Source organism: Castanea sativa, chromosome 3 (assembly GCF_040712315.1).
Source record: "Castanea sativa cultivar Marrone di Chiusa Pesio chromosome 3, ASM4071231v1".
NCBI classification, from domain to species: domain Eukaryota; kingdom Viridiplantae; phylum Streptophyta; class Magnoliopsida; order Fagales; family Fagaceae; genus Castanea; species Castanea sativa.
In genome coordinates this window covers 48,541,070-48,551,504 of record NC_134015.1, presented here as the reverse complement: position 1 = coordinate 48,551,504, position 10,435 = coordinate 48,541,070, and the positions used below count along the sequence as shown (strand labels likewise).

Sequence of the window (10,435 nt, the reverse complement as noted above, 5' to 3'; positions counted from 1 at the left end):
GAAAAAGGTTGTCTAGTTTGAATATTTGATGACTTGTCCAAAAATATCAACAAAAGAACTTAGTATGTCCTGTAAAATTTATGCTCACTAACAATCTTTCCTACAATAAATTTAATCTTTTACCATCTCCATAATGAAATTTGAAAAAATTTCATTTTTAATAAGAAAGCGCCTCTCTTAATGGGTGAGCTCAACTAATCAAAAAAATATCTCATGAGTCATGAGACATTTTGGGAAGCGCCTCTCTTTTATTTGATATGCTCTACACACTTATGAGACCCACATGTTGGGAGAAGATGCTCTATACGATTGCCTTATAAGATAATTTTTTTCAACTAATCACCAATTTACCTTCGCTTTTGGCAAGTTAATAGTAGTAAACAATAAATTAGTTTTGTTAATGAGATGATTTGATGACCAATAACTTTTCAAATTAGTTATTGTGAAAAATGTTGTATTAGCATTACTGTAAATCTCTAATGTATATGCCACTTTTTGTTATCAGATTCTCAATTAGAAGAGCTAGTAGCAGAGCTTCTACCTCTCAAAGTCGAAGACCTCCCAGTGATTAACACTATGTACCCTGATTCATATTATGAAATTGTAGCTTGCATGGTCAATGAAAGCAAGGCCTCTACAGGAATCATTTTGAACTCCTTTGAAGAGCTCGAAAAGTCTAAACTTGACACATTACGCCAAGAATTCCCCATTCCAATCTTCCCAATAGGCCCATTTCACAAATACTTTATAACCTCTTCTTCAAGTAGCTTATTAGCCCAAGACCAAAGTTCCATTTCCTGGCTAGACAAACAAGCTCCTAAATCCGTAATCTATGCAAGCTTTGGGAGCTTAGCGGCCTTAAGTGAAACCCAATTTTTGGAGATTGCTTGGGGGCTAGCCAATAGCAATCAGCCCTTCTTGTGGGTGGTTCGACCTGGATTAGTTCATGGCTCAGAATGGCTCGAGCCATTGCCAAGTGGGTTCCTTGAGACGTTGAATGGAAGGGCTCATATTATAAAATGGGCTCCTCAGCTGGAAGTGCTGGCCCACCCAGCTGTAGGTGCATTTTGGACTCATAATGGTTGGAATTCAACATTGGAGAGTATACTGTATATGTGAGGAGGTCCCTATGATTTGTATGCCTTGCTTCACTGACCAAAAGGTAAATGCCAGGTATGTTAGCCAAGTTTGGAAGGTTGGTCTACAGCTAGAGAATGGACTGGACAGATTGGAGATAGAGAGGTACATTAAAAGATTAATGGTGGAGAAAGAAGACGAGGGGATTAGAGTACTTGTATTTTAAGTTGTAAGCATTGGCACAAAAATTATTCTCTTCTTTGAGAAGAAATAAGTTTAAAGTACTTGTATTTGAATTTAATTGAAGAATTTAATGTAAGGCATTTAGAGAATTGTACCTAAGTTTTGTCTTTGTTTTAATGGGAAAACTTTGATGCTTTAACCTAACCTGAAAACTAGCACGCTAGATTTTGGGCAGAGTAATAAGGTAAAAAAATAGATAGACCAATGGTTGCAAGTGCTCCTTGGAATAGCTGGACTATTTTTGTAAAACCAAAGGTTCCCTCAAAAGAATTACTCGCAATCGTATTTGGCCAGCCCATGCATGACCTGAAAATCAGTCCATGCTAGAGCTTTCTGACTTTTGTTTTAAAGTTCAAACTTCAAAGTTAAAATCCCTTTTCCGTTGGTAGAATTCGGTCTAGATCCTAAGCATGCCATATTTTGGGCGTAAATTACTTACTACAATGTTCGCCCTTGAATTGGCCATCTGGGAACTTTGTGATGACATTGGGGATTTAACCTCTGTTATTTATCCTTGTGGAGATGCCCTTAATGTCAATTTAAATATATTACATTATTAGATATTTTTGGAGTATAATGAGATATTGTGTTCCTTCCTCTCTCATTAATGGTTGATCTTATTATGAATATAGAAGAGAGAGTATTATGTTACCAAATTTTGAGGAGTATCTAATAATTACTCAAACCCATCTCAAGGCCCTAGGAAGAGGTGAAGCAAATTTGAACCAATGGGAAATCCTAGAAATTTGTTCCAACCCAATTTGCTCTTTGGGCTTTTTCGCTCTTCACAACTCTAAGGGTTCGTTTGGTTGAAGAAGTAGAAAAGTTGGAAGATAGAAAATGGTGGGAGAGTGAAAAAGTGAGGGAATAAAAAATGAAATAAAAAAAAAGCAATCACCCAAATTTATTAGGAAATGAAAACCATATCTAGGAAAAAAAATCACGTCTAAAGAAAAAAAAAATCACCAAAGAAAGCAAAAGAGGAAAAAAAAAAGCAATGGATTGGACAAGCCCATGTGCAAGTGCGCTTCGACATTTTTGTCATTTATCTATCAAATTCCTCCCACTCAATTTTCTCTCCATTTTGGAGAGAAAACAATTTGGTGGGTCCAAAGAGAAGACACTTGGGTCCCACTAATTTTTTTCCCTCCCCTCTCCAACCAAATACTTACCAAAAAAGTTTTTCTTCCTATTTTCTCTCTAAAGTTTTCCATCCACCCTATTTTACCTCCAAACAAATACACCCGAAACTTGATCCTAATTTACTTCGGAATAAGATAAATAATATCCAATTCCTTAATAAATTAAAACGTAGTACGTCCATTTCTAGCAAAAACAGAGATGTCTAGCCTTTTTTTTTCATTGTCTGACTTCTAATGTCAACTTCTAGTGATTTTTAACTTGTATAACAAGAGTAAAGTTTTATTATTGAAATCAACACATTCAAGAAGAAAGGGACAGGCTAACACTTTGATCAATAAAGAACATTAGCATAATATATTTGTAGTCTAAATCTAAATCCAAGATTCGCTAACTTGCCCTAATACTAAACATAATGTTTTTTTCTCCCTCATAAGTGAGTTTGCCTCTTTGGTTCTAAAAAAGAGGCAAGGGCACTAGTGTTGGTTAAGCTCAGTTGATGGTTAAGACCACCAGTCCTCAAAACAACCCTCGGGAGCTTAAGACTGTCAGCGACAGCTTGAGTGAAGTAAAAGAGGGCATATGAGATTAAACAAGAAATAGGTTCCTCTGAGACATCAGACAAGAGCTTAACCATGCAATCCCGGAAATAGAATTAAATTGAGCTTAACCAACACTAGTGCCCTGCTTAATCATCCACAGTTGCATTGCCTTTGCTCCTTTTAAATAGAATTAAATATCGGGTCCACTAGGCAAGTGGGCATTGAAGGCAGTCTCTTTTGATAAATAGAAGCAAGTCTTCAACAACATAGAAGCAACAATCATATGAAGAACCCAATAGACACCCAAATGGAGCAAAGGAAGGGCCGCAGATTGGTACTCTTTCCATTGCCATTCCAAGGCCATATAAACCCTATGCTACTACTTGCAACCACTCTTCACTCCAAAGGCTTCTCCATCACCATAATACACACAAACTTCAACTCTCTCAACCCTTCAAACTTTCCCAACTTTACATTCCACTGCATCCCAGATGGCATCTTGGAATCTGAAGCCTCTTCAAAAGATGTTGTAACTCTTGTTAAACTCCTCAACACCAAATGTGTAGAGCCTTTCCAGGATGGCATGGTTAAGCTCTTGTCTGATGTCTCAGAGGAACCCATTTCTTGTTTAATCTCAGATGCCCTCTTTTACTTCACTCAAGCTGTCGCTGACAGTCTCAAGCTCCCGAGGGTTGTTTTGAGGACTGGTGGTCTTTCTTCTTCTGTTGTTTTTGCTGCATTTCCACTGCTAAGGGAAAGGGGTTACCTCCCCATACAAGGTATGTTGTTCCTTCTCATTTATATATGTGTAGGATACAGAGGAAAACTAGGAATGAGGTCTAGATTGATCCAATCCAATGCTAGTCTGAACATGATCCATTGGCTAGTGTGATCAATAACACCGTCTTAGAGGAATCGCTTTTGGTTGCTCAGTTGTTATTTGTTACCGGATGATTTGTTAGTTTTATGAAAGTTCTTATGGGATAAAGCCCAAAAAAAAAAAGGACAAATTTTCTTATAATTTTTTTTTTCCTATAAGAATAGTGTGAGGTCACTTTCCCAATTAATCGGTTATTGTCCGCTTTGGGGAGCCAGTCCCTCACGGTTTTGTCCTCAAGCGACATGGGAGGTACGGATTTTCACCCTCTAGAGGCTTTACACCGCAGTCCCACATCGGCAAAAAATTCCTCCCACTCATGGTTTATAAGCTTCTGGAGCAACCATGAGTGTACCACTACGACACATTTTAATGTGAGGTCACTTTCCCAATTAATCGGTTATTGTCCGCTTTGGGGAGCCAGTCCCTCACGGTTTTGTCCTCGTCCCCAAATGCAGGCACAAATAGTATCAAATAATTATCTGTTAACTGGAGCCAAATAATTCTTTCATTTCTTAGAGAGAGAGTGCTTATATTTTTATTACTAATAAAAATAAGGTAAAAGAGGAGAAACAATATAATTTAAATCCTTGAAATACAATGGATGATTCATTCATGTTTTTAGAAAGTAAAAAATTATATTTTTCTCTATAAAAACTTAAAATGTCCCCCACTTACCATTTCGTACTTTAATTAAACTTTTTGTTGATGTGTCTCACATAATAGATACTCTAATTAATAAATAAAAAAAAGCACTAAAAAATATATTTTAGGAACAAAAACGATATTATTGTGGTTCTATTTTTGTCTCTGGAATATTATCCTAGTTTTATGTTTGTCTCTAAGCTTAATAAAAGCGGATGGATGGATGAAAATGAAAACATTTTTAAAATTTCAGGATAGAAATAGAACACTTAAAATTTTAACGACTAAAAGAGAAATTAGAATATATTTTGGGTATAAAATTATTATTATTATTATTTTTTTTTTTTTTGAGAACGAATAAAAAGTATATTTTAACCCAAAAGTAATAACCTCAATGTTGACTCGAAGCATATCTTTCATCATTGGCACACAAATTGTGAGGCAACCAAAATTTTGGTGGCAGCGATATTATCCTTTAACATAAGAGAATGACGTCAAATTCAAATTAGCTTAGATTGCAATTGTTAAGACTGATGGATGTTTGAAAATTTAAATAATTTAAGGTATTGACAAAATGTTATTGAGTGCAAATTGTTCATTCACACTGAAAACGGTATTTTTTTTTTGCTAAATGAAATTGATCGAGAGGTTATAGCACAAATTTTCACTGTTTTTTTTCTTAGTTCAAGAAGATTGGAAAGGACATGGTTCAATTATAAAAGAGAGCTACTAGGTTAGTATCACTTAATGAGTGAGCTCAATAAATTAAGAAAATATTTCATGAGACGTATCACGGAGCACCTCTCTTATACATTTGGTGGACTCACTCCACACAGTTATAAAACTCACATATTGTGAGAGGATGCTTTATGAGATTGTCTCGTACGATAATTTTATCAACTAATCACCATTCTACCATTGCTTCCGGCAAGTTAAGAGTAGTAAACAATAAAGTAGTTTCATTAATGGGTCAATTTGAGAATCAATAACTTGTCAAATAGGTTGTAAAAAATGTTGTATTAGCATTACTCTAAATCTCTACTGCATATGCCACTTTTTTTGTTATCAGATTCTCAATTAGAAGAGCCAGTGGCAGAGCTTCCACCTCTCAAAATCAAAGACCTCCCAATGATGGACAATGTGGACCCTGAATCATATTATGAAATTATAGCTGGCCTAACCAATAAAAGCAAGGCCTCTTCAAGAATCATTTGGAACTCCTTTGAAGAGCTCGAGTAGTCTGAACTTGACACATTACGCCAAGAATTTCCCAATCCAATCTTCCCAATAGGCCCATTTCACAAATATCATCTAACCTCTTCTTCAAGTAGGTTATTAGCCCAAGACCAAAGTTCCACTTCCTGGCTAGACAAACAAGCTCCTAAATCTGTAATCTATGCAAGCTTTGGGAGCTTAGCAGCCTCAAGTGAAGCCCAATTTTTGGAGATTGCTTGGGGGCTAGCCAATAGCAATCGGCCTTTCTTGTGGGTGGTTCGACCTGGATTAGTCCATGGCTCGGAATGGCTCGAACCATTGCCAAGTGGGTTCCTTGAGACGTTGAATGGAAGGGCTCATATTATAAAATGGGCTCCTCAGCTGGAAGTGCTGGCCCACCCAGCTGTAGGTGCATTTTGGACTCACAATGGTTGGAATTTAACATTGGAGAGTATATGTGAGGGGGTCCTATGATTTGTATGCCTTGTTTCATTGACCAAAAGGTAAATGCCAAGTATCTTAGCCAAGTTTGGAAGGTTGGTCTGCAGCTAGAGAATGGATCGGATAGATTGGAGATAGAGAGGTGCATTAGAAGATTGATGGTGGAGAAAGAAGGGGAGGAGATTAGAGACAGAATTTCAAAGTTGAAGGACAAGGCAAAATTTTGCCTGCAACAAGGTGGTTCTTCACTCCAAAACTTGGACGGCTTGGTTAGTCATATTTCTAAACTAGAATCATTTGTCTTCCAATCTCAGTGACACCTTATTGCAAGAGTTTTGGACTTATTTGGTTTGGGGCATTTGAAGGGTCTACAAGAGTTTCACTCGATATCTTATGTTGTATTTTAAGTTTTAAATATTGGCACTTTGTGACAAAATATTTTGTCCAATTTTTACTCATTATTGTAAACTTTTGACTAGGAAAACCATCTTTGTTTCCTAAACAACTGTAAAATGTGAATTAATAATTTAGCTGAAGTGATGGGCATTCGCACATGCTACAAACTTTAATAATGACTAGTTGCAACTTCGCGCATTGCCTATGGAAAAATTTGATAGTTTATTTTTTTATTAAGTGAAAAATGAAAATAATAGATGAGATTTATAAGTTCTAGCCATAAATTATTTTTAAAATGATGTGAATATTTTTTAACAAAGTATAGTTAATACAATATATTATATTTTCTAAATGAAGCTATTATATTTGTTATTTGAAAGTATTTTAAATTTTGTAAGTTTTTTTTAAGGAAACATAATGCATTTTACATTTAATTATTATATAAGGTGAAATATTTGTAAATAATATAATGTGGGGTTGGAATCTGTTTTTAATGCTCATTACAAACGGTTTATCCATTATACATTTTGAATGACCTAAAGAATAAGCAAATATAAGTAAAATCTATCACTTATATTAGGAAAAAATACAAGACTTTAATAACATAAAAAATGTAATTTTATCAAAAATTTACTAACATTTTGCTAAGAATGTGATATAATTGTCAACAAAGCAGCTCCTCTTCTTACACAAACCTCTCCTCTCAAAGCATCATTAAAGTGGATTAAAATGGACAAAAGTTGATCGAAGTGAGTTGAAATGGATCGTATGGACCGAAAGGATTGAAATGGACTTGAATGAATCATATAGACTGAAATGGACCAAAGTGGATCGAATGAGACTGAAATGAATTAAAACGTTACACTAATGTGTAGCTCAAGAGGAGCGTAGTAGCAATATAGCAATACCTAAACTCTTAGATATTGTTTAGATATAGATAATAATAATAAATTTTGTCATTTAAAAAAAAAACATATAAATTTTATTAATGGTATTGTAGTACATTAGACTATTAGAGCTTACTTCCTTAGGTAGGAAATGTGGTGTTTCCTCCATCCGAAGTTTTTAAACTATCCACAATTTTATTTATTTCTACATATAACAATATAACAATATTACGAACATAAAATTTTTTACAATTTGTTTAAGTGACGGACTTTGATTAGCGTACAAATAATTTCACATAAATTCACCACTAACATTACTTTTATTGTAATGAATCACAACTTGCTATTTCAACAATTGTAGTAAAAATTTTGAAATTTGTTATACCAGACTTATTATTCTACATATCTAGTTAGATGTGAGCAGCTTTGTATACGCTCACTGCTTAAAACATTGTAAGTTCTGCTTTGCATCATCCAATACATATGCCATAATCAACGAGTTTGGCTGATATAGTTTGAGAGCTCTCGATGTCATTAATGAGGCAACAAGAAAGAGAAGTTTTAAATCTGTTTGTTCGTTTAGACCCCTTAAAGTAGATTGTTTAACCTAAAATATTAACTAAGTGATTACTTAGATTAATTATTCAAATCTAGGTTAAACACAAATAAATTATATCATGCAAAGCAGCGAAAAATAAATTGCACCACGATATGATGACCTAGGAAAACCGATGAAATGAATCGTTTCAAGGTAAAAACTTGGGGAGGATTTGACCTAACTATCCTCAACGTAAAGTAAATCCACTATAAGAGAAATGAAGTTTTTACAATTAGATTTAACCATGTATCTATTGCTACCTCATATAGTAACTTACTAACACAACCACGTGCAAGCTCTGAATCCACAGACTCCTTCTCTTCTTGGATTTATACCAACACAAACACCCTTGCTTGTGACTTTGAGATCCCACTCAAAGGTTTCAGATTACCATTAGTAATGATCTTGATGCAACAACTATGTTTTACCAATACTTGATTGTAGATCTTGCTCCGATAGATTCTTGTGTAGTTAGAAGGTACAAAACCTCTCAGATCTCACAAAGAGTAACACATAAGTCTTCCAAAAAGTCTGAAAAACGTAACTAGGATTTCCCTTTTATATGTAGAGAAGTTAGAATGAAACCTTAAACGTTTTCGTGGGCTTGGGCCTGTTTTAAAAATCTGCAGAATTTTTGTTCTTGCGATTCTCGATCAGTCAAGTCTAATTTCTCGATCGGTCAAGTAAGGCAGAAACTCACTTCCTTGTTTTGCAGTTAGCTGGACTTGAACCTTGAAATAAATACTTTTAAGCATTGCCTAACACCTAGACTAAACATGTTTTGTTCTCGGTTTACTAACACAATTAAAAATGATACTAAATATTTAAATCTAAATCTTTAGAATCTAACCAAATCCTTTACAGATAAGGTCTCATTAAATTTTAAAAATCAACAACCGAAGCTCTTGTGGCAATGAGGAAAGCAATTGAAGTTGGTATAAAACATTTGATGTGCAAAGGGGACAAGACAGCCTCAATGTCATACAACCTTTGTAGAACCCTATCTTATTTACTAACTTGTCTATTGAGAATATTATTCTTTAAGACAAGATCTTTTTTGGATTCTTTTGATAGTTGGTTTGTATTTTATATCTTTACTAACTTTCTATTTCCTTTGTTTGTCACAATCTCGCTAAATGTGCATTCTATCAAATTACGTGGGAGTGATCCCTATCTCTTACGTCCCAGAGTTTCGCTTTTGCCCATGACCTAGAGATGGTGGTTCTTCCTGTTTTGTGTGCAGTTTTTCTATTGTTTAATGAAATTCTTATTCATAAAAAAAGTTTTACTACAGTATATACTTAGGGCATATATTAATAAACTATTTTAAGAAAAAATTTTTTTATAGAAAAACGAAAAAATTACTAACTTTTTTTTTACAACTTTTTCAATTTTCCATTAAACGTTTTAAAAATGACTGATTAAATGATTAATGTATGTACTAAGAGCATATATTAACCAAGCCTTTCATAAAAAATAAAGTGTTTTTTTTTTTTTGGTTGAATCATAAAAAATAAATTGTTTTTCTCTTGTTATCACTCCACTTCATATTGATTGTACCTCTTCGGAAATAAGTATCTTTGTTCACTGTATATGAATAACTATGAATTAATAAAATCACCCTGGGTTCATGAGATTAATTGAAACTAGTAAACTAAACAATTGTCCCCATGTTGTAGATAGGAAATTGTGGTCCCCTAGTCTCATGGTTGTCAAAATTTCGAATTGGATCCTACGATTCTACGATTTTACGATCCCACCTGCCCAAAATGATCTGGATCTTTACAATCGTTCATGATCGGTAGGGATCGTATGATTCTGACGATCTCAAACGACTTTGATTTCTTGTAATCTTCTTTAACTTGACAAAAGGCTCAGTTGGACCTAAAAAAAAATCTCAATAGACCAAGTTTTTCCACTTTAATGTAGAAGGAGTGTCAGTTGGACTCAAATAAAAAATATCCCAATAGAATGTCACATTTTGAGGTTTTTGGCCTCTTTAAATGATGCTTACATATGAATGTAGTAATGTATGGTAATTATATCAATTAATGTATAATTTATGTGATTATTTAACATACTAATGTGTATTTTTTTGTTTTTTTCTCAAATAATGTAGGATCTTACAATTTACGATCCGATCCTACGATCTACAATCCCACCTACCTCCCACGATCCTACGTAGGATCCCGATTTTGACAATTTTGCCTAGTCTACACTGGACACAGCTACAAATTTTAATGCAAAAATTTAATTGCTCCTTATGCTTGGCACCATTGGTGCATGCGTCTGTGGTTCGCTTTCACCCCATTACATTATAACGATAGGTGGCAACAGGTGTAGTCTAAAAAAAAGTTGTTTTCCTTAAGTTGAT

General features: G+C 34.4%; 2 pseudogenes; both read left to right on the top strand.

The window, feature by feature from the left end:
* The first annotated feature begins 492 nt into the window (after window positions 1–492).
* On the top strand, window positions 493–2,458 carry LOC142629084 (UDP-glycosyltransferase 76F1-like; annotated as a pseudogene).
* Window positions 2,459–3,280: 822 nt separating this feature from the next.
* LOC142627549 (UDP-glycosyltransferase 76B1-like) lies at window positions 3,281–6,734 on the top strand (annotated as a pseudogene).
* Window positions 6,735–10,435: the final 3,701 nt, after the last annotated feature.